General features: G+C 40.5%; 1 protein-coding gene across 1 annotated transcript in view; it reads right to left on the reverse strand.

The window, feature by feature from the left end:
- The window catches only part of DENND2C (DENN domain containing 2C), an 82,426-nt gene extending 61,499 nt beyond the window's left edge, over positions 1 to 20,927 (reverse strand). Inside the window, exon 1 of the mRNA XM_059374333.1 lies at positions 20,855 to 20,927. The gene's annotated coding sequence lies outside the window, so the exon portion shown is untranslated. The remainder of the gene's footprint in view (positions 1 to 20,854) is intronic.
- Between the last annotated feature and the right edge of the window lie 1,285 nt (positions 20,928 to 22,212).

Here is a 22,212-nt window from a genome sequence, read left to right on the forward strand (position 1 = left end):
TACCACAATAAGGTTAGTTAACACACTTTTCACCTCTCTACGATTTTGTTTTGTAGCAAGAATATTTAAGATCTACTCCCTTAGCAACAGTAATGTTAACCAGTCACCAAGAACTATTTTTTGAAAGGTGGGAAATACAGAGGTCATTTACATCTGCAAAGTGCTTAGCCTTTCTTTCTTTCCTTTTTTAAAAAGATACTTAAATATTTATTTATTTGACAGACAGAGAATCACAAGTAAGTATGGAGGCAGGAAGAGAGAGAGCAAGGGAAGCAGGCTCCCCGCAGAGCAGAGAGCCCAATGCGGCTCGAAATACGACCCTGGGATCATGACCGGAGCTGAAAGGCAGAGGCTTTAACCCACTGAGCCACCCATCCTTAGCCTTTCTTGAATGACAGGGAAACACAAAAGCAGCCTCGGGGACAGGGGAGAAAGGCACTAGAGGCAGGAGGAAAGAAGAATGGGATTTGGGAAAAGTTCCTCAGTCTAAATACCCAGGAGGCTGGCCATCACACTGTGCTTCTGTTGCAGCCAGACTTGAATCCAGGGTTCCAGCTAATCTAGTTTAAAGCAAACTAGGTATGGTTAACTGTGCAATGTACTATATCCGGAAGTATACCGGTCCTAGAAGGCTGTGTGGGCTCCTGGTAAAACAGGCCTTACATAAAGTAGAAGTACTAACTTCCCAAACCAGCATCTTATAAAAAATTCCAGATCCCTAGGAGTGTGGAAGCAGGCTCTTCAGCTAACCATACCTCTTAGAACTTAAGAGATAATTCTGATTTCCAAAGAGTTACTCTGGAGCACAGATCCCGAAATGAAGCTGGAAATTAGATTCATAAGCACCGGGAGTGCTGTGTGCACTAAAAATCCTTATCTGATCCCTGTATCAGGAATCCAGAGACCAAGCTCTTAGCAACTCTTGCCTTGTCCTAAATGTCTCCTTTATAAAATTTGAAATTTCTTTGGGATGCAGCTTTCATTTCTTTCTTTTCTTTTTCTCCCCTTCCTTCCTTTCTTTTTAAGATTATGTTGTTAGGTATATCCAAGTTTAAAATTATTTTATTTTCCTAGAGAATTATGCTTTTTCCTCCTTTGTAAAAATGTATCTTCAATTTTTGATGTGAAAGGTGTAAAAACGTTTCACTCGTGGATGAACCATTGATATAGCAAAACAGATTTAGATGATATGGACAGAAAAACAGGACATATAATATTATTGTTCTGGACAAGGGGGGGTGACAATAGTTTGATTTGTACAGTGGGCACGCTAACAATCAAAACCAGATGATGACTGTGTAGCTGATTCACAGTATGACAACATTCTGTTCAAATCTCTAATATTTGCCCCACTTTGTCAAGCAATTTCATTGGCTTTACATCACTTCTTCCTGCTACTAGGTAATGTTTGTGAAAAGAATGAAAACTAATTTTCTTACAGTAGGACCCCTGCTAAAACACATATGTTAGTCAGTACACTGATTAACCATATCCTTGGACTGAAACAGAATACTAAATGAAAGAGTACTATAATGCAGTTAACCTATAAATTAATGTTTTACCAAATACACTTTGAAGACATCCAACTAAATTTATCTAGAAAAATAAGTTTTGAAAGACACTTTGGGGAAAAAATAGCCACGTAATATAATTCCTAAGTTTTACAACCTATCTTCCAAATCAACTAATGGTATGGTTGGTTATCCTCACCACTGTTCCTGTCTTATAAAGAAGGCTATAAGTTAACAGGAGAGTATTTAATGTCATGTAATAGCATAACTAAGGTCAGAAGAGTCTTCTCTAAGCCAGTTCTTATATTTCTCATTAGCAGAACCTAATTTCCACTACCCAAATATGTTTAGCAAATAAAAGGTAAAGAGAAAAAATTCCAGGTAGCACAGGTCTGTCTGCAGAGTAATGGGATATTTTAACTGATAATCATCATCATTTATTAAGTGCTCCAGGTGCCAAGCATCGTGCTTAGTACCTACAGACATTATTACATTTAATTCTCACAGCTCTCTCTGACAGACAGTTATTATTCCCTCCCTTCTGCAGAGGAGGAAGCCGAGACTGAACTGGTTCGGTAAGTTACCCAGGTAACACAAACTTAGTTCCACTTTGCTCCCAAGCTTCTGCATTTAATCAGTATGCATTACTTGTTTGTGGGTAGACATAACAATAATATCAGCTAATATAACAGGATGTCAAATGCAACTTTTCCTGTCCTCTCGGAATTTCAGCAGGGGCCTCAGAGGCCAAGATCAAAACAATAGGAGTCAAATACTTCCATATTCTAAAGAGAAGTGCAAAGCTTATAAAGTGGGGCAGCCAAAAACCAGCCCTGCTAACATCAGTTCATTATCCTCTTATCGCAACTATGTAAAAAGAATTATAATTAGTTAGTTGTAAGGATTACAAGGGACAATGTGAAGAACTTCTTTTTTTAATCTTTGTGTGTGTGTGTGTGTGTGTGTGTGTGTGAGTGAAGAACTTTAAAGAAATTAGACAGTGTGTATTTTCTTGCCTCCTAAAGGAAAAGGAGGAGGTACTTCCTGGTTACCTCAAGCCAAGGGACTGGAAGCTCAAGATAATCACTCCAAGTGCTTAACTTGTACCCAGAATAAGAGAGACACAGGGACTGGTAACCACTCCCACCCAAGGGGATAAAAAGTGCTGGTTCATAGCTAAATTTTAAAGACCACTTAGGTACAGGGGCACCTGGGTGGCTCAGTGGGTTGAAGCCTCTGCCTTTAGCTCAGGTCATGATCTCAGGGTCCTGGGATTGAGCCCTGCGTCGGGCTCTCTGCCTGCCTCTGCCTAGTTGTGATCTCTGTCTGTCAAATGAATAGATAAAATCTTAAAAAAAAAAAAAAAAAGACCACTTAGGTACAGTAGTTGGAATAAATGTTTCAGCAGAAGAGGAAGTTTTATGAAATGCCACAATGTGAAAACATATAGAAAAGTAACTTTAATTACATGAAACTTTACAATTTCATTAAATTAATGTAATGTTAGTAACTGTCCATACAATTAATGAAGTTTATCTTAATATTTTTATCTAATTATCCTTTTTAAAACCTCCTCTGTATTAAGAAATAACTATAAGAAATTAGAACTTTTAAACTTTACAAATAACTTCAAAATAACTTTAAAGCAAGTTATTATTATTTTTTAAGATTTTCTTTATTTGAGATAGCACCCGTATGCAGGAGAGATAGAGAGAGAGAGAGCGCGCGCACATGTGCATGGGGAGGGTGCCCCGGGGAACAGAGAGAGAGAGAGAGAGAGAGAGGTAGGCTCAGGACCAGATCATGACCTGAGCCAAAGGCAGATGCTTGCTGAGATGCCCCAGTAACATAGTTTTTAAATCACAAATTCAAACTTTGCTGAGCTCTTCTTAGCACCAAAATTCTTACTTCCTATAGTGTCAAAGGTTGAAAAAAAATTCTAGAAAGTTAAAAAAAAAAAGCTTTAAATATCATAAACTACTACTTTTTAGAAATTTTGAAAAATAGAGAAAATGAGGGAAAACACCTCTAAGCCTACTACCTCCAGCATAATCGCTGGTATATTTTGGTATATTTTCTCCCTGCCTTTTTTCATAAGCATATTTTTATATAGTAGCAATTTTAGTATATATGTATTCACATCCTGCTTTTTTTTAGTGTTATGTAAAAAAAATGCACTTTCAAGGATTTAAAACTATAGACATAACAAGCACTCCTAAAAACATACATTCATATCCACTGAACATAACTTCCAATGTTATTCTAAAGCCAAAAAGTCAGAAGACCGGATTTCTCAAGTTCTCAAATCCCCAAATTATACATTCAATGGATATTTTCTCTCACTTGACAATATAAAAACAACAGAAAGTAAAACTGCATTCACATAATTATTATTATTTTTTAAAGATTTTATTTATTTATTTGACAGAGATCGCAAGTAGGCAGAGAGACAGGCAGAGAGAGAGGGGGAAGCAGGCTCCCTGCTGCGCAGAGAGCCCGATGCAGGGCTCAATCCCAGGACCCTGGGATCATGACCTGAGCCAAAGGCAGAGGCTTTAACCCACTGAGCCACCCAGTCGCCCCATATTCACATAATTATTAAACATGTCCCCTATTCCTCAAATTACCATAGAAACACACGAAGTATTAGATCTGTAGTATACTAACCTTCCGGCCCAACAATTACCTCTTTAAAGCATCCAAGTTGCTCTCCTTCCCCTCCTCTTTCCTGGACAATCCAGTCCTAAAGCCATTAGGTGGAACAGAGTAAGGCAGGCATCCAGAGTAAGGCAGAGCTGCAAGGGACCAGAGCAGGTGATCAGAGCACCGGAGCTGGAGGGATCAGGATAGCATCTGTGTAAGAGAGGTCACATGGTGTGGCCTGTGGGGCCTGAACAAGGTCAAGTGCGCAGGCCCTACACAGGTGCAGCCTTGCCCAGGATGTCAGTGGCTGAGCAAAATGAGGGGGTATAAGGCTGATGGGTGGTCTGGGTGGACTTTCAGAACCAGCGTGGGGTGAGGAGCCGGGGCAAACTGGCCCACAGTATTGACAAGTGAAACTCTGGCTGGATTTCAGGCTGTCAGCGGGGTGTCAGTGTGTAACAGACAACCTGCACAAACAGAACACCTTGATTGACTACAGGCTTCCCCCCATCTATAAGCAGAGCATTTCTAGGAAACCTTTCCTAACCCAAACTGGTGTAAAGTGAAGAAGCGATCACCGTTAATTTATATGGAAAACTGTTTGAGCTTTCCTAGACTCCCTCCAAATAACTTCTCTTAGGGTTTTCTGTTACCTTAGGACACATTTTGCTAATGGATGCACAAAATAAATTGAGCTAAAGCACAGATGCTCACAGATGCAGTTCAAAGCCATGGTGGCTGGATGCTGAGATACTGAGAGTAGTTTCACGGGAAGGAGCTCCGCAGAGACAGGCTAGCTCTGTGTGTGTGGCAGGGCGGGGTAGGGGGTCATCGTGCAGAGGGTGGGGCAGCTGCGTCTATAACAGCTCAGTGTGATGCAAAACAAATGCTGAATGCTATTTTCACTTTTTGCCTTTCTTTGTAAAATTGCAGATTGCCCATAAAAGCAAAGCAGCCTAATGTGAACTCTCAAAAAATGGGGGATACCTGTAACATGCAAATATTAAAAAGAATGAGGTAGAGGGTGCCTGGGTGGCTCAGTGGGTTAAGCCTCTGCCTTCAGCTCAGGTCATGATCTCAGGGTTCTGGGATCAAGCCCCGCATTGGGCTCTCTGCTCAACAGGGAGCCTGCTCCCCACCCCGCCCCCGCCTGCCTCTCTGCCAACTTGTGATCTCTCTCTGTCCAATAAATAAATAAAATCTTTTTAAAAAATTAAAAAGCAAAAAAAAAAGAATGAGGTAGAGATCTGTGGGCAGATATGGAAAAATGTCCAAAATAAAAGTGGTGGAAACAATCTCTCTAGTATGATTACATCTCTATACAGACTTTTAAAAAGGATATACAGATATGTATAATACATACTCATACACACACACACACCCCTTGCCATGATGTAAACTGACATTACCACAGCTGATTCCTCCTGCATTCAGCCTCCTTCTCTGAAATGGGAGGGGATGGACGAGAGAGACCTCTTCTCTTCCTCAAAGTGGACCAAGGGATTGCTTAGAAAGTGATCATCTTACAATCATTTGGACTTTCTCAGTTCAGTATGTGGTTGGTTCTGTCAGTAAAAGTTACATTATCTTCACATGGATACTTTTTATATAATCAGACCATACTTTAAGAAAATTTTTATAGTCTTTGTAGTAACATGACTCAATATTCTATAAGATTAAATTTTATGGACACTGTGTGTTGGATTGTGCTGGATAAGCAAGAAATCACCAGTGATGGGACCAGTGATAAGGCCTTGGAACAAGTTTTTTTACTCTTTATTTTATAACTTTTTATAACTTTTTTTTTTATAACTTTTTTTTTTAACCATGGTTATATATTTTTTATTGTTTTTAATATTAAAACAGGATCTATTCGGGTGGTAGAATAATGGATCTTTTAAGTTGTATCCTTTATATTTTTCTATATTAAATAAAATCTTAATTTAAAAAAAATGAATACACAGATATTGCAGAAATAGCACTTCCAATAAGTTATCCTAGGGGTGTAACTGGATAAATTCACGAATATGTACACAAGAGTAGGCTTTTTTATTTTTTTAAGGTTTTCCTTTTTTCTTTTTTCTTTCTTAGTAAACGCTATACCCAGTGTGGGGCTTGAACTCATGACTCCAAGATCGAGTCAGATGCTCTCCTAAATGAGCCAGCCAGGCACCCCAAGAGTAAATTTAGATTACTGTAAAGCTGAAAATAAATTTCCAACAGGGGACTATCATTAAATGCACAGTATTACAGTAAATTCATACACTGAAATACTAATAAGTTATACCATGTTCAAAATCTATTAAGAAAAAGAAAAATATTATAAGAATTAATTCAAAAATCTAGATGAATAAATAAAATTTAAAAGTAAATATATACTGTAACATTGACAGTGATTATCTCTAATAATAGAACTATGGTTGAGTTTTCTTTTAGTTAATCTGTATTTTCTAATTTTTATTGTTTTACTTTTTTAAAGATTTTATTTATTTATTTGACAGAGAGAGAGACACAATGAGAGAAGGAATACAAGCAGGGGGAGTGGGAGAGGGAGAAGCAGGCTTTCCACCAAGCAGGGAGCCTGATACAGGGCTTGATCCCAGGACCCTGGGATCATGACCTGAGTCAAAAGCATATGCTTAACAACCAAGACACCCGGTACCCTATATTTTATTTTATTTTAAAGATTTATTTATTTGAAAGAAAGAGAGAGAGCACAAGCAGGGGGAGTGGCAGGCAGAGGCAGAAGAAGCAGACTCCCCACTGAGCAAGAAGCCAGACACAGGGCTTGATCTCAGGACCCTGGGATCATGACCTCAGCTGAAGGCAGATGCTTAACTGACTGAGACACCCAGGAACACTTGTATTTTCTAATTTTTAAATAAAAATAAACATAAATCACTTGTATAGCATTTGTTACCCATAAAGGTAACTTACTTTTTAGAAGATTCATCAAATATGTCCTGAGCACCCACTTCATATAAAGGCATTTGGGAATTACAATAGCAGTAACAGTAGTTGAGCCATATTTTTTTTTTAAAGATTTTATTTATTCATTTGACAGACAGAGATCACATGTAGGCAGAGATGCAGGCAGAGAGAGAGGGAGAAGCAGGCTCCCCACTGAGCAGAGAGCTCGATGTGGGGCTCGATCCCAGGACCCCGGGGAACATGACCTGGGTTGAAGGCAGAGGCTTTAACCCACTGAGCCATTCAGGCGCCCCAGTATTGAGCCTTATTAAGTAACTATTATGTGCCAATCACTTCAGTCACGTTATCTCAGTTAATTTTCGGAGCACCTCTCTGCGGTAGTAGATCAGTTAGGATTAAGTTTGTTTACAGATTACTTAAAAACTGAAAAGAGCAGTGGCTTAACCAATGTTTGTTAAACAAAGAGATGTCTCTTTCTCTGCCACATAAGAGAGAGCAGGCAGCCCAAGGTGCCCCCAGGTCCTCAGGCTCCAGTGTTTCTGCTACACCATCCTTATCATATAGCTCCTGTTGTCATGATCACTTCAGGCTCAAACTAGCTGTCAGAGCTCCAACTATTATATCCACATTCCAGGAAATAAAAAGGAAAAAAGGGAGCTCTATTAAAGCCTCATTCCTGGAAGTTCCATGTAACACTTTTGCTTATGGCCCACTGACCAGGACTTAAGTCACATGTACTGTATGAATGGAGGCTGGAATATAATCATTCATCTTTTCATCCTGCAATGTGCCCAGCAAAAAACTGATTTCTGTTTCTTTGGAGAATGCATATTAAAGTAAGCAAAAAATCTCTGCTGCAGGCAGGTTACTTCTGTCCTCATTTGTAGACAGAAAACAGAGGTGTAGAGTCACATAGCTGAGTGGCAGAGAACATCATCAGTCTATGTACCTTTCATTTCATATTACGTCCCATTAGAAAATTAATACATGAAAATAAAATACAAACACGCTCACAGGAAATTTATATATAAGTACGGGAAGTTTATTATTAAATGGGATTTGACAGATGAGAAAGTATCTACCAGAAGAACAGAACTAAGAGGCATACCGGACAAACAGAACAACAGTACAAGTATTTCTCTTGTTTTTGCCTTTCTTGAATTCATTTTAACATAATTTATACAATAGTATTATTCCTTTTTAAATTTTTTAATATTTATTTGAGAAAGAGAGAGAAAGAACAGGCAGTGGGGAAGGGCAGCGGGAAAGGGAGAAGCAGACTTGCCACCAAACAGGGAGCCCAATGTGGGACTCGATTCCAGGACCCTGGGATCATGACTTGAGCTGAAGGCAGACGCTTAACCAACTGAGCCCCCCAGGTGCTCCACAGGCGTAGTATTCTGTATATGTTTTTTTTCATGCAAAATAATGTCTGTATGATTCATTCATGTTGTTGTATATAGCAGTAGTTTTCCCTTTTTCATTGCTGAGTATTATTCCATCCAATGGAAACAGCAGCATTTATTAATCCATTCTCCTTTTGTTTTTGTTTTTTTTTTTAAGATTTTATTTATTTATATGATAGACAGAGATCACAAGTACACAGAGAGGCAGGCAGAGAGAGAAGGGAGGAAGCAGGCTCCCCACTGAACAGAGAGCCCAATACGGGTCTTGATCCGGGACCCTGGGATCATGACCTGAGCCAAAGGCAGAGGCTTTAACCCACTGAGCCACCCAGGCGCCCCGAATCCATTCTCCTTTTGACAGATACACACATTTGTTCCAGGTTTTGACTATTATGAGGAAAGCTCTTATAAATATTCCTCTACGTGTCTTTAATATACACAATTACTTATTTCTCTTGGGTATTAACTAGGAGTAGAATTGCTGGGTTATAGGATACACAGATGCTTCACTTTAATAGACGCTGCCAAAGGCTTTTCAGAAGGATTTGTACCAACTTACACAACTTACAATTTACACTCTCCCCAGCAGTCTATTAGTTCTGGTCACTCCTCAGCCTCACCAGCACTTACACTGTTAGTCTGTTACATTTTAGCCATTCTGTTATGCAGTGGCATCTCGCTGTGGTTTCCATGTAAACTTTACACTCATTTATTTCTTACCATACCATGCCACACATCCTTTATTACCACAGAATCATATTTTATTTCTTCAAATGATTTTTTTTTTTTACAGGTGATCATACTCTGCTGGAATGAAGCATTATAAATTCCAAAAACAGTACTAACCCGAAACAGGTCAGTTTGGGGACATTCTAGGTCAGTTCTTTTCTATCATAGATGGTAATTTCTGTCATAAATTTAGATAAAAGATGGGAGAAAATGCCAAGAGTGTGTGGAATTATGGAAGCCAAAGGAAGAGAATCTTCCAAACAGAAAAGAATGGTCAACAGATACACCACCAGAAGGTCAACTAAGGTAAGGATGCCTGGGTGGCTCAGTTGTTTGAGCATCTGACTCTTGGTTTTGGCTCAGGTCACGATCGCAGAGTCCTGGGATCAAGCCCCTGTATCAGGCTCCGCACTCAGCTGGGAGTCAGCTTAAGGTGTTTCTCTCTCCCTTTCCCTCTACCCATCCCCCCACCCCCCTCCACTCAGGTTTGCCCTGGGGTGTTCTGAGATAAATAAATAAATAAAACAAGTTTAAAAAAAAAGTTTAAAAAACAAAGGTGAGATCCGATAAAGACCTGAATGTGTATTAGCCATTAGGACCTAGGCAAGAGCAGGTTCGGTGGCACGGAGGAAGCTAAAGGGAGGTCACAGTGAACTGACAGGCGAATAGGACAAAAAGAATGGAACCAGCAACTGGAGACAATCCTTCAAGGAGCTCATCCAGGCAGGCAAGTGGACAACAGAGTAGTAGCTAACCAGGAACACAGGTTTCAGTAAAGCCTTTTTTTTTTTTTTTAAATAGAAAAGAACTAAGATTATTTAAACACTGGTGGAAAGGAGAAGAAACAAAGGTCTGAGAGCAAACCCCTAAAGGGAGAGATGGTGTGGCACCCACCTGGAGCTGCAGGGGTTAGCAGCTGACAGGAAGAGGGACAGCTCTCCCACTGGGACAGAAGGGAATGAGGAAAGAAAGTAAGGACGCAGGTGTACTTATAGAAGGTGGAAGGGCCGTGCACGGATGAACTTCCCTCACCCTGAAGGCTGCCGTCTCCCCTCTGAAGTAACAGGTGAGATTATCTGGTAAGAGTCAAGTGAGAGAGGGAAAACCCCAGCGCAGGGGAGGTTTTAAGATAGGCTCGGTGCAGAAAAAAGAAGCAAGAATCTACAGGTTCCCTAAGCAGAGAGTTTTTAAAAAAGCAGAGTCAGGAACTAAACCTTTAAGAACAGGAAACATGATTAGGATCTGTAAACGAGCAGAAATGACAAAATCAGGCAATGAGTGGCCAAAAGACTAGTGAGGGCTGACAGGATCAGGATAATGTGGATCACAGGTGATCATGGGAGGGAAAATGTCCTAGAAAGAAGAGGCACATCAGTATCTTAGGAGTAGGGAGCCTGAAGACTGAGAGGGGTCCTCATTCTTGATGAGAGGGCATTAATGAATGGTGTCAAAAGGACAGTAAGGACAGATGACAGCTAGCTAGATGACAATCAGTGAGCAAATGGAGCAGTGATGAACACAACAGCTATCGTAAAGCCAGTGAGACGAATAAAAACACAAGGGGCAAGTCATTTCAAACACAATGTTTTAAAGCTGGGAAAAAAACCTATACATCTTTAAAAATTGTGGCCAAAAAAAAAAAAAAAAAAGAAGAAGGATAAATACATGGAAAACGGTTTGGGGAAAGTTAAGGCTTATGGAAGAAAAAAGCTTAGGAGTCCAAGAAGGATGGCAGCTCTCACAGAAGTGGGAGAAACACGAGAAGGTGTATATAATGAAGACTCAGACCAAGTCATGAAAAGTTTCTCACACCAAGTCAGTGAAGCTTGCTCATGGTGTACTAGGTCTCAATCTATGAAAAGAAAATGCCTGACTATTTTAGAGAAAAGACCTGGCTACTTGAGGTTAAAATCTTGAAGAGCTACTCAAGCTACTCAACAAGATGCACAGTTCAGAGATAAGTGGCTGGATAGCTGATTGGAGTTGGATGGCATGATTCCTAGAGGGTCCGGCTTATCTGATTCTTCACCTCCCTGTAAAGCTGGGCACAAGAATGAACAAAATAAGCTGGGGCCAGAAACAGGAAAACTAGTGATTCACTCCACTCAGGGGTATGCCTTGCTTCTTGGGGTGCATAATGGAAGATCAGTGGAGAAAGCAAGCTGGTGATATGATGAGGGCAAAACTGAAGTCTCAGGCACTGGGTGAAGGAGAGGCCTGTTTGTGGGGAGAAACTGGGCTTGAGGGAATCAAAAAACACAAGGAAAGTAGGAACATGTAATATCCACAGAGGAGGGGATAGAGCGGGCAATCATAATTTTTCTGGGGAGGAATGGAAAGACAAAAAGGGATCATCAAAGGGCAGGAACAGCAGAAGTATACATTGGTCTGGTTTTATAAAACATGCCCACACCATCACCAAGATTCTTGAGCCGGCTTAGTGAGTGAGGACTGCCCAGCGAGTCAAGTCCCTCCTCTTGCACTACAGGCCAGTGTTTCATGAACTGTCCTAACCAAACCCATGGCAAGAAATACATTTGTTGTCAAAATACACACATCTGAAACAGAAGTTGCACAAAATAATTACCCTTACTACATATGATAAAACATAAAGTTAACATCAAATATTATGTTCCCATGATGCAAATATACTTAAAATTCTAAAATAAACAATATAAAAATTAAAATGAGAAGAGATTCAGTGTAATGCAATAGGTGACCTTTCTTGTTCATAAATTAATTCCAGTTCTGAAAAACACAAAGACAATGCTACGTACTTATCAGGTTCACTATAGAGTCTTTTATTCTTTTGTTTTAAATTGGGTCAGGGTGGAAAATCCTAGTTGAAACAATAAGTTGGTGTGAATGGCAAAAGTAGTACTATATTCTTTCTACTTTGCAATGGAAAGTCTCTGGTCTTAATACAAAATATAAGCAATGTCATATAATCATTCTTCACAGTAAATGAAGAACTAAACCACAAAAATCCATTTTCTTGGCAAATTAAAAGCATGGTACAACTTATAATATCAGTGATCCCATCACTTTGGACTGTGATATCTGTACCAGACTACAGCCACCTTATCAGCATTAATAAAACATCCCATAATGGTATGGAATGAGGTATGTCATCACTAAGAGATGAAATTATAATTTTCAGCTGATTTATCATCAAAAAGTCATAAACATAACATCCATGCATTCTACTTTTTTAGTGTTTTATTTATTGAGACAGAGAGCGTGAGCATGGGGTGGGGAGGGGCAGACAAAAAAGGGAGAAGCGGGCTCTCTGCTGAGCAGGACTCGATCCCAGGACCCTGAGATCATGACTGAGCTGAAGGCAGGCACCTAACCAACTGAGCCACCCAGGGGCCCCCCATCCATGCATTCTAGATGAATATTTTTTCCCAAGAGGCATGTAGCCATTTCTGTTTTGAAATTAAAACAACAATGAATCTTTACCAGGAATGGTCCTTGAATAAAAAGGAACCTGAGATAATTTTACTTTTTTTGTCTTTGAAAATATTTGAAAAGGCTTACTGAAAAACCCAGTATACTGTGTTTCTAAAAGTCTTTTTAAAGAGTTTTAGCTTTCATCTGCAACATTAATACAAATACAAAGACATTAATACAAAAACCTGTCATTATAGTCAGGTTTTGCACATTTGATAAACCTGTATTTTAAATAATCTTCATTAAAAGTCTTAGGCTCTTTCTCAATTCACTATTTTCTCAACATTTTTATACTTCCAAATGCAGCTATTGAACATGTTTCTGGATCCTTACTTCATGCTTTCTTCTAATAGCTAAACAATAAATTTTACAGGCAAACTGATCTAATTTACTTTTAAATTACAATTATTAGGGGCACCTGGGTGGCTCATTCCATTAAACGTCTGCCTTGGAGTCAGGTCATGACCCCGAGGTCCTGGAATCAAGCCTGGGAGCAGGGAGCCCGCTTCTCCTTCCTCTGCCCTTCTGCCCTGCTCGTGCACTCTCTCTCTCTCTTGATTAGACAGCAGGTCACCACTTTCACACACAGCCAAGACGATTTTGCGACATTTTGCCTGACCTTGAATTATGCTAATTGGATTGAACTATGCAATGATAACCACTGCATCGTGATCCTGTGCAAATGGACCATCACTTTAATTCACATAATGTTGCTCTTTTGTTCCTTGCTAGCCCTTACCATGGAGGTAGGGGCCAGGGAAAGGGGAGTTTGCAGTCAACACTGTTGCAGAGCAGGCTGTGGCCTTTCCTCCCAGCAGGTCCTATTATCACTGGCTTCAATAGGCTCTATAGAGTATCAAAGAATACAGATAAATATTTAAATATAAAATTATGCTTCATATTGCCAAGTAACCAATTCAAACATATCTTAGATAGCTGGAGATTTTTGTTTTTTTCACTCCAGTGGAAAAAAGAAAGACAAAAACAACAACAAACCACATCTCTTTTAAGTTGCTGTAAGAATAACACACACTCATCCATCTCTCTTAATTTTAATATCCATGCAAAAAACCCCATACATATGCCATTTCTATCAATTTAAACTTTGAAGGAAGACTAGTAGTTTTCTTCCATGTTCTCTGTTGTAAACATTTATCACTGTGATAAAAACCTTGAAAGTCAGAAATCTAACTTTAAAAAAAAAGCATAAATAATAACCTTTAACTAATATAAGTGGCTTAATATTGCCTAAACTGAATGCTAAAAAGTCTACTTTCAGGCTACTACTCAGGAGTCTAAGACTTCTAAGGAAAAAAATATTGAATTTCCTTCTCAAAAACAGGGGGTACAAGAGAAACATCTGGAAGAGCCAGATGTGAAGTCAGTCCTTTCCATTTCCTTCTCTTGTATCACCAACAGTTACTTAATCCTTCAATCTTACAACCTCCTATAATGCCGATAAAGTGAAGAAAAACTTCATGTTTTCTTTTCCTTAGGATAAAAATTACTCATTGAAGTCAGAGAGGAAAAAGACAAAAAAGATTCCATCCTGTCTAATCCTCTGGGAACCAGTGCAGGACACTCCTTCAAGTTTTAGTCTTTTTTTTTTTCATTTAGTTTTCAATGTCCCCACTTTCACTGAGGCAAACAGATCACTGCCAAACATTTTTTATTAATTATTTTTATTAACATATATTGTATTATTAGCCCCAGGGGTACAGGTCTGTGAATCATCAGGCTTACACAAGTCACAGCACTCACCATAGCATATACCCTCCCCAATGTCCATAGCTCGACCACCCTCTCCCTAACCTCAAACATATTTTTGATCCTGACATTGTACAAGTTAATCTATTTCTCAGTTTCCAAAACAATAAAGGGAGTATTTTCCATCTATTTTATATGAGAAATGGGAGGATGAATTTGAAAATTTTCATACGTTTTTAGCAGGAGGTGCAACTTCGAAGAACTTTTATTTTTACTTTTATTTAAATTTAGTTAGCCAACATATAGTACATCATTAGTCTCAGATGTAGTAAAGAACTTTTTAAAATTTTTCATATTTATTTATTTATTTATTTTTCATTGAGAGAGAGAACACAAGCAGGCAGAGTGGCAGGCAGAGGCAGAGCGAGAAGCAGGCTCCCTGCTGAGCAAGAACCCTGATATGGGACTTGATCCCAGGACTCTGGGATCATGACCTGAGCCAAAGGCAGCAGCTTAACCAACTGAGCCACCCACGTGCCCCAGGAACTTTTTTTTTAAACTAAACTTACAGATCTAAGTACTTCAAAAAACATCCCATATGATAGAATCAACCAAATGTGGCCCACCACCTGTTTTTATATAGCCCCTGAGCAGACTGGTTTTTATTTTTTAAATGGTTGAGAAAATAATCAAAAAGTATAATATTCTGTGACATGTGAAAATAATATGAAATTCAAATTTCAGTGTACACAAATAAACTTTAACTGGAACACAGCCCATGCTCTTTCACTGAAGTATGACAAGGCTCTTCCGGCAGGACTGAGGGCTGATAGAGATTGATGGTCCACAGAGTCTAAAATATTTACTTGCTAGCCCTTTACAGAACGTTTGCACTCCCTGCCTTAGGAGACCATACATTTATTTGAATAATACTACAAATTAGGAAAACATTTTTGAAAGTCCATTTTTGAAAATGCTTTCATAGCTATAACATATTCTTTTGACTCTTCTCAATGGTGGCAAACCTTCACTCTTTGATTATGAGTATGAATTCTGGAGATGGTTAAGCCACCTGGAGACAAAGTTGAGTAAGACTGGTTATCAAGATGAATCAACCAACAAACATGTATTAATAATCTATATATTTACCAGAAGCGAAGATCTCTTCTGGAAAAAAGCATTCTCTGACTACCAATCATGTGAGGGTATAGTAATTTGTTTTCATAGCTCTGATTCAAGATAAATAGGCTGTATATGCATGGAAATTGAAAGTACAGAGGTGGGGGACACCTGACAGCTCAGTCAGTTTAGTGTCGGACCCTTCATCTCAGCTCAGGTCTTGATCTCAGTCCTGAGTCCAACAACAAAAAAATTAAGTACAGAGGAGGAAAAAAATAAAACTAGAAGATCTACTTTCTTGTGTGGCTGGGAATATGCTATAAAGTTTTTTTTTTTTTTTTTTTTTTTAACAAAAAGGAACTCCAATAGTATTTCGGGCAATATACTTTTGGAACAAATGAGTGACTCCCAAATAAAATTTTATTTTATTCACTTTTTATTTATTTTTATAATTTATTTTGAAGTAATTTCTACACCCAACATGGGGCCTGAACTCACAACCCTGAGATTAAGAGTTGCGTGCTCCACCAACTGAACCAGCCAGGCACCCCCACCCTCAAAAAAAGTTTAAAAGAACAGGATTCACTGGGTTGTAAAAGTTGCTTAACCTTCAGTTAAAGCCCATCTTATTGATTTATAATCACAAGTTATAAGACAAAATTAGCATCAATCAATCAATCAATCAATCAGTAATCCCTTCCACTCATACAAAGCAAACCATTTATCCCCGGCCCTCTTCTCTTCTAGTTCCATATGCTCTTCCTGAGCAATTCCGTCTGCTCTTAAGCCTTCAATTACCACTTACTTGCTAACTCTGCAATCTGAATCACCAATCTCAGCCTCCCTCCTGAGACTGGTGGCTCTGGACCCTCCTCTGGCAACTCCACCTGAAGTGTCCAAGACACTTCAAACTCAACATGCTCTAAATGAAACAATGCTCTTCCTCCCACATTAAAAAGAAAGAAAGAAAGAAAGAAAGAAAGAAAGAAAGAAAGAAAGAAAGAAAACAAAAAACGAAAACCACCAACAACAGAACAAGCTCCTCTATCCAGTTTCCCAAGCTAAAAAATGAAGTCATTTACTTTTCTGTTCACCTTCAAAGCCAATCACGTTTTAAGCCCTGTAAATTCTACATCTTCATTATCCTGTCCTCTCCTCTTCACCTCTGTTACGTTTTTCCCACTCCAGGCCCTTACCCTCTCTTATCTGGACTATTTCAATACTGTTAGCCTTCTAACTTATCTCTCTACGTTTTACCTCTCTCCGTCCAATCGAGCCTCTGTCCCATGCAGCTACGTTATCTGTCTTCACTACCTAAAATCCCCCACTGGCTCTCCATTGTCTTTAGAATTGAGTCCAAAGTTCTAGCATGATCCACAAGCTCTTTACTGTGTGGCACTAGCAGACTTCTTTTTTCTCTTTCTGAGTCATAACTTTTTACTTACCTACCTCCATACGTTCTTCTGTAACACATCATGCATTTCAAAGTATTAAAACTACCTTTAATACCACATTCTATAGTGAACAATTTTGCCAAACTGGATAAACCTTCATTATTCCAAATGAGAGGCACTGAAACCCCATGCTTACCTCATTTCTAGCAATTTCAGTGATCCTAACCTGGTTAGCAGTCAAGTTCAGAAATGTTCTTTTGCCAGTTTATTTCCAAGCACCATGCCCTTTAGCCCAGCCTCTTATCTCCATACACTCTAACCTTTATTTCTTTTTAAATAGACATTAAGATTTTTAAAAATTAATTGATTGGTTAATTTTTGAGAGAGAGAGAGAGAGACAGAGTGAGAGAGCAGGAGTGGGGGGTGGGGTAGAGAGAGAGAGAGAGAGAGAGACGCAGACTCCCTCCTGAGCAGGGAACCCAACATGGGACTGGATCCCAGGAGCCTGGGATCATGACCTGGGCCAAGGGCAGACATTTAACCAACTGAGCTACTGAGGGGCCCACACTCTGACCTTTAGTCAATAAACTACAACATATTCCTCACAAATACCATATACTTTCACGTAATATTTCTGTTTTCATCCACGTCTTCTGTTTCCTTCCCCAACTCAGTTAACTCCTATCCTTTTCTCAAAGCCAGATTCAAATATGATATCTTCTCTCTAATCTTCCTTCTTCCCCTCATCATTGTCCCCGCTGAATTCTATCTCTATCTCTGTTACAACTCTTATCACACTGAAATTGTAGGGACTTATTTACATGTCTGGTCATTAGCTTCTTGCCACCAGGAGAGCATTTTCTTTTCTTAAAGCTAACATTTAACTTACCGTCTGAGAACAGACATTTTAAACTTCTTATTGAAAAATAACCACCTCTTCTATTATGAAGATAATGCCATAATTGCAGTAACTGAGCGATGGAGAGTTTAGAAACAAGAAGAATCCCATCATTCATGGGGGGGTGCTCTTATATACAAAGTATAATTAAATTGTAGCTTGGACAAACCTCCATCCACATCTTGCAATAGCAGTTTCTTTTTCTTTATGTCTCTTTCTTTCCTTCTTTTTGAAGAAGTTCTTTACAGAACTCTCCTAAACACACCTTGGGTTTTATCGGTATTTCACTCACAGAATATGAAACTCCATACAATGCAAAAGTTAGGATTAGGATTTTTGGAGTTTGCCTGGTCTGCATGCTAGCCTTCCTGCCTAGGCTCTTTCATAGGGGATTATTCCACCTCTGTATCTCTTAATGAGGACCCAGAAATAACGACAACCCTCATGGTGCTGTGGTAAGGACTCAATAAACTCGTGCACGTAAAAAATTTGGAACACTGCCTGGTTGAGAAGAGGTCCCAATAAATGCTGACTGATGTTATGACCAGTTTTAAAAACAGTTTTCTTGCTACTTATTTTAGCCAACTCGGTAGTGTTAACCTCCCAGAAGGAAGGAATTGTATTCTACTCATACACAAATTCGATGGAAGTACTAAAACTGTGCCATGAAATATAATAGGTGCTCAATAAATAATGTGACTGTAAGGCTTCAGACCTCCAAGAGGAACAAACTATAAGTTATAGCAAAATTTATACATAGAGTATGTATTTAAAATAATACTTTAAGTATTTTCAAAACACCTATCTTCCACTGAACTGCTTAAACGTAAAACTTTTAAAGCAAGGGCGCCTGGGTGGCTCAGTGGGTTGGGCCACTGCCTTCGGCTCTGGTCCTGATCTCAGGGTCCTGGGATCGAGTCCCACATCAGGCTCTCTGCTCAGCAGGGGACCTGCTTCCCTTCCCCTCTCTCTGCCTGCTTCTCTGCCTACTTGTGATCTCTGTCAAATAAATAAATAAAATCTTAAAAAAAAAAACTTTTGGGGCACCTGGGTGGCTCAGTGGGTTAAAGCCTCTGCCTTCAACTCAGGTCATGATCCCAGGGTCCTGGGATCGAGCCCCACGTTGGGCTCTCTGCTCAGCAGAGAGCTTGCTTCTCTCTCTCTGCCTGCCTCTCTGCCTACTTGTGATCTCTGTCAAATAAAAAAAATAAAATCTTTAAAAAAAAAAACTTTTAAAGCAATACAAAAATTGTATTCATTAGAAACTTTACCTCTACTCCATTTGACTTGCTCTTAGTATCCAGTGGTCTAAAATTCTTGTGTATAAGACAGATCATTTAAAATACAATTTCCAGGGGCACCTGGGTGGCTTAGTGGGTTAGGGCCTCTGCCTTTGGCTAAGATCATGATTGCAGGGTCCTGGGATTGAGGCCTGCATTGGGCTCTCTGCTCAGCAGGGAGCCTGCTTCCCTTCCTCTTTCTCTCCGCCTACTTGTGATCTCTGTCAAATAAATAAATAAAATCTTAAAAAAAAAAACAAAACCTCAATTTCCAGGTTTAGAAAACTCTCTTTTCACATCAAAACAACTAACATTCTTCCTTTATATCTGTATTTTAAAAAATCTATTGCCACAGTTAATATTAAAAACAACAACAACAACAACAACGAAAGGCCAAGAGACACAATTACTACATTTCCTGGTTTCTGCCTGGGAAACTACTTCAGAACACGCCTACAAGTATCCCCAGTAAAAAAGTCTGCTGGTTACAAACTGCTATTCTTTTTTATTTCCATTCTCCCTCTAAAACCCCACATACATTCATATACCAATAGAAAAGAATGCACATGTCTATAATAAAGGTCGTACAAAAAAATACAGCTACATATTAATTTTGTTTTGAAGGACTAAAAATTTACTAAGTTTTTACTAAAAGCAGATGAAAGTCTAGATCTGAAGCAATACTCCCAGCTTACTTTACCAGGTAACTTAAACTCTATTTACTTAAAGCAAAAAAGTACATTATTTGATTGGTACTGAACTTCATGATAAATAATGCAGTAACAATATGTAGATAATATGTTCTATTCTAGAAAAATTTATTGATCAGTTAAAAAAGTGGACCACACTTCAAACAATACTGATTTTGTTGGGGTGGGGGGAACTTAAACAATTTATTTACTAAGTAAACAGAGATTTAGGACTTTATCTAAAACACTGGAGGTGAATCACTAGCTTCGGGGTAAAGGCTTACAGAGTGCCTACTATGTGCCCGGCATTTAGTAGTTGCTTTACAGAATATGCTTAACGCTGGTGCACAAATTACAATACCTAACATTTACAGACTACTCTCACTCATCTCCTTTGACCTTCAGACTACCCCTAAGCATGAACATCCCAGATTTACAGCTAAGGAAACAGAGGCCCAGAAAAGTCGATTTGATCGAGGTATCACATGTGTTCTGTGGGTCCTGGCCGAGACTCCAGCCCTTGACTCATTATCTAATCATCATCTGCTATACTCTTACTCAAAAGTTCTTAGATGTTGCGTTGTCCAATTTTAACATCAAAATCCTACTGGACAACTTTCAATGCTGTGCTCATTAGATTCTGTTATGAATCAAAACATACAAAAAGCAAGAACGTTTAAAAGTCCCATCTTCTGAGCCTGTCGACGTTCAAGCTCCCTGGCCAGCCCCCGAGGGCGACAGCCCCGCGCTTCCTCCGCGACGGGGCGCTCCCTCTCCCTGCCCTAAGACTGCCCAGCGCCCAACGCTCCCGGTCCCCGAGGTGAGTGGCGGGGACATGCCCCGCCCGCCCCCTCCACAGCCGCCCGGCCTACGAGCTGGGCTCCCAGGGCTCATCGTCGCGTCGCGGGGCGCAGGGTCCCGACAACTCGCGCGTCCCTCGGGGCCAAGGAGGAGCTCAGACTGCGGAGCCGACACCTCCGCCGGCCCGCTCCCGCACTGCCAGCCGGGCTTCGGACGCCCAGCATGCGACGTCCACTGCCACGAGGAACCGAGGCCCCCTCCTCCCAGCCCGCCCCGGATCGCCCCGCGCCTACCTGCCCTGGGTCTCCACGCCGCCCCCGCAGCCGGGCTGCGAAGCTGTCCGGCTCTCCGCTGACGCGCCAGGTCTCGGCGCTCTCACTCGGGGTTGGCTCCGTCCCGCCCCCGCAGGCCCTACGAAGGCCCCGCCCCCGGCCGGCAGCGGCCCCACCCTCGCCCGGCAAATCTCGGTTCTTATTGGCTCCTCTTCCCACCCTTCACGCTAGGGCCCGCCCCCGGCACCGCCCGAAAACCGTCGAGAAGGGAATAGCTCCTGTTGGAGTCAGCCTCTGGGCTAGAACGTTGCCCCAGAAGTTGGTGGCCCGGATTCCGGCCAAGGCCTGTAGCCGAAGTCCCATTGCAGTTGCCGTGCCTGCGGTCCTACTGGCCCCACGGTGATGGGCCTGAATTTTACATGAAGGTTGACTCTTCCTAGTTTAAGCGAGGAATCCAGATGGCATCTCCCTCAAGGAAAGCATGAAATTCTCTCTTGCCACTGCATTTGCAGTCCGGTACCAACTTGAAACGTAGACAGATGCAAATAACGCTCCGAACACCTGAGGTTTGAAGTCCCAGAGCAGGGTGCCTTTGATACTCCCAGTGCCTGAGGTCGGCCCCCACGCCCTGTTGTGACACACATGCCTAAGCCCTACGCCTGCAACACGCTCGTACTCAGGTATGTGCGTGGCGCTGTGCCTACTGCGAGCGGCAGCCCAGTTTCACTAAGGCTGCGAGTCGGGATGAGTTGAGCCTGTTTCCCAGCACTCGCTAAACACCCCAACCCACCTCGTCCCTCCCCATTCCACCCCACCCCACCCCACCCCGCCCCAGCCTCTTGGGTCTGATGACCAAAATCTTCCCACATCTGTTCGCAGAGAGGTACCAAAATAGAAGACTGCCAGAAAGAGAAGTGTTTGGTTACACATCACAGATGTCACAGCCAATTTAGCCAAGGCAGTGAAAGCTGCATATCCCACACCGTTGTGAAACCGCGAGCTGTGGACAAACAGGAATTACCTTTTATGGTGGGGAAAAAAAAAATAACGACAAGACATTTAAAAAATCGTGTCTTGGTGAGGAAATAAATGTCAATATTGTTTGCATACATTTTGAATGGCGATCTTCATGGATTACCCCTCTCACCTTCCCCCAAATCTTTCTTTATTTAGAAAACTTCCCAAGCAGTTGTCTAAGACGAAATTTTAAGCTAGAACAGCATGATTTTACAACTTATTTCAAATTCAAATTGATTTCAGAGTCCAAACTTTGCATTCAAGAAGATTATTTGGCAAAATGACGCCGACTGAATTCCAAGTACCAGATAGGAAACCAAACCTGGCAAGGGTTCTGTGTCTGTAATAAAGGAATTAACATG

The sequence above is a fragment of the Mustela nigripes genome, chromosome 14 (assembly GCF_022355385.1).
Source record: "Mustela nigripes isolate SB6536 chromosome 14, MUSNIG.SB6536, whole genome shotgun sequence".
Classification (NCBI taxonomy): domain Eukaryota; kingdom Metazoa; phylum Chordata; class Mammalia; order Carnivora; family Mustelidae; genus Mustela; species Mustela nigripes.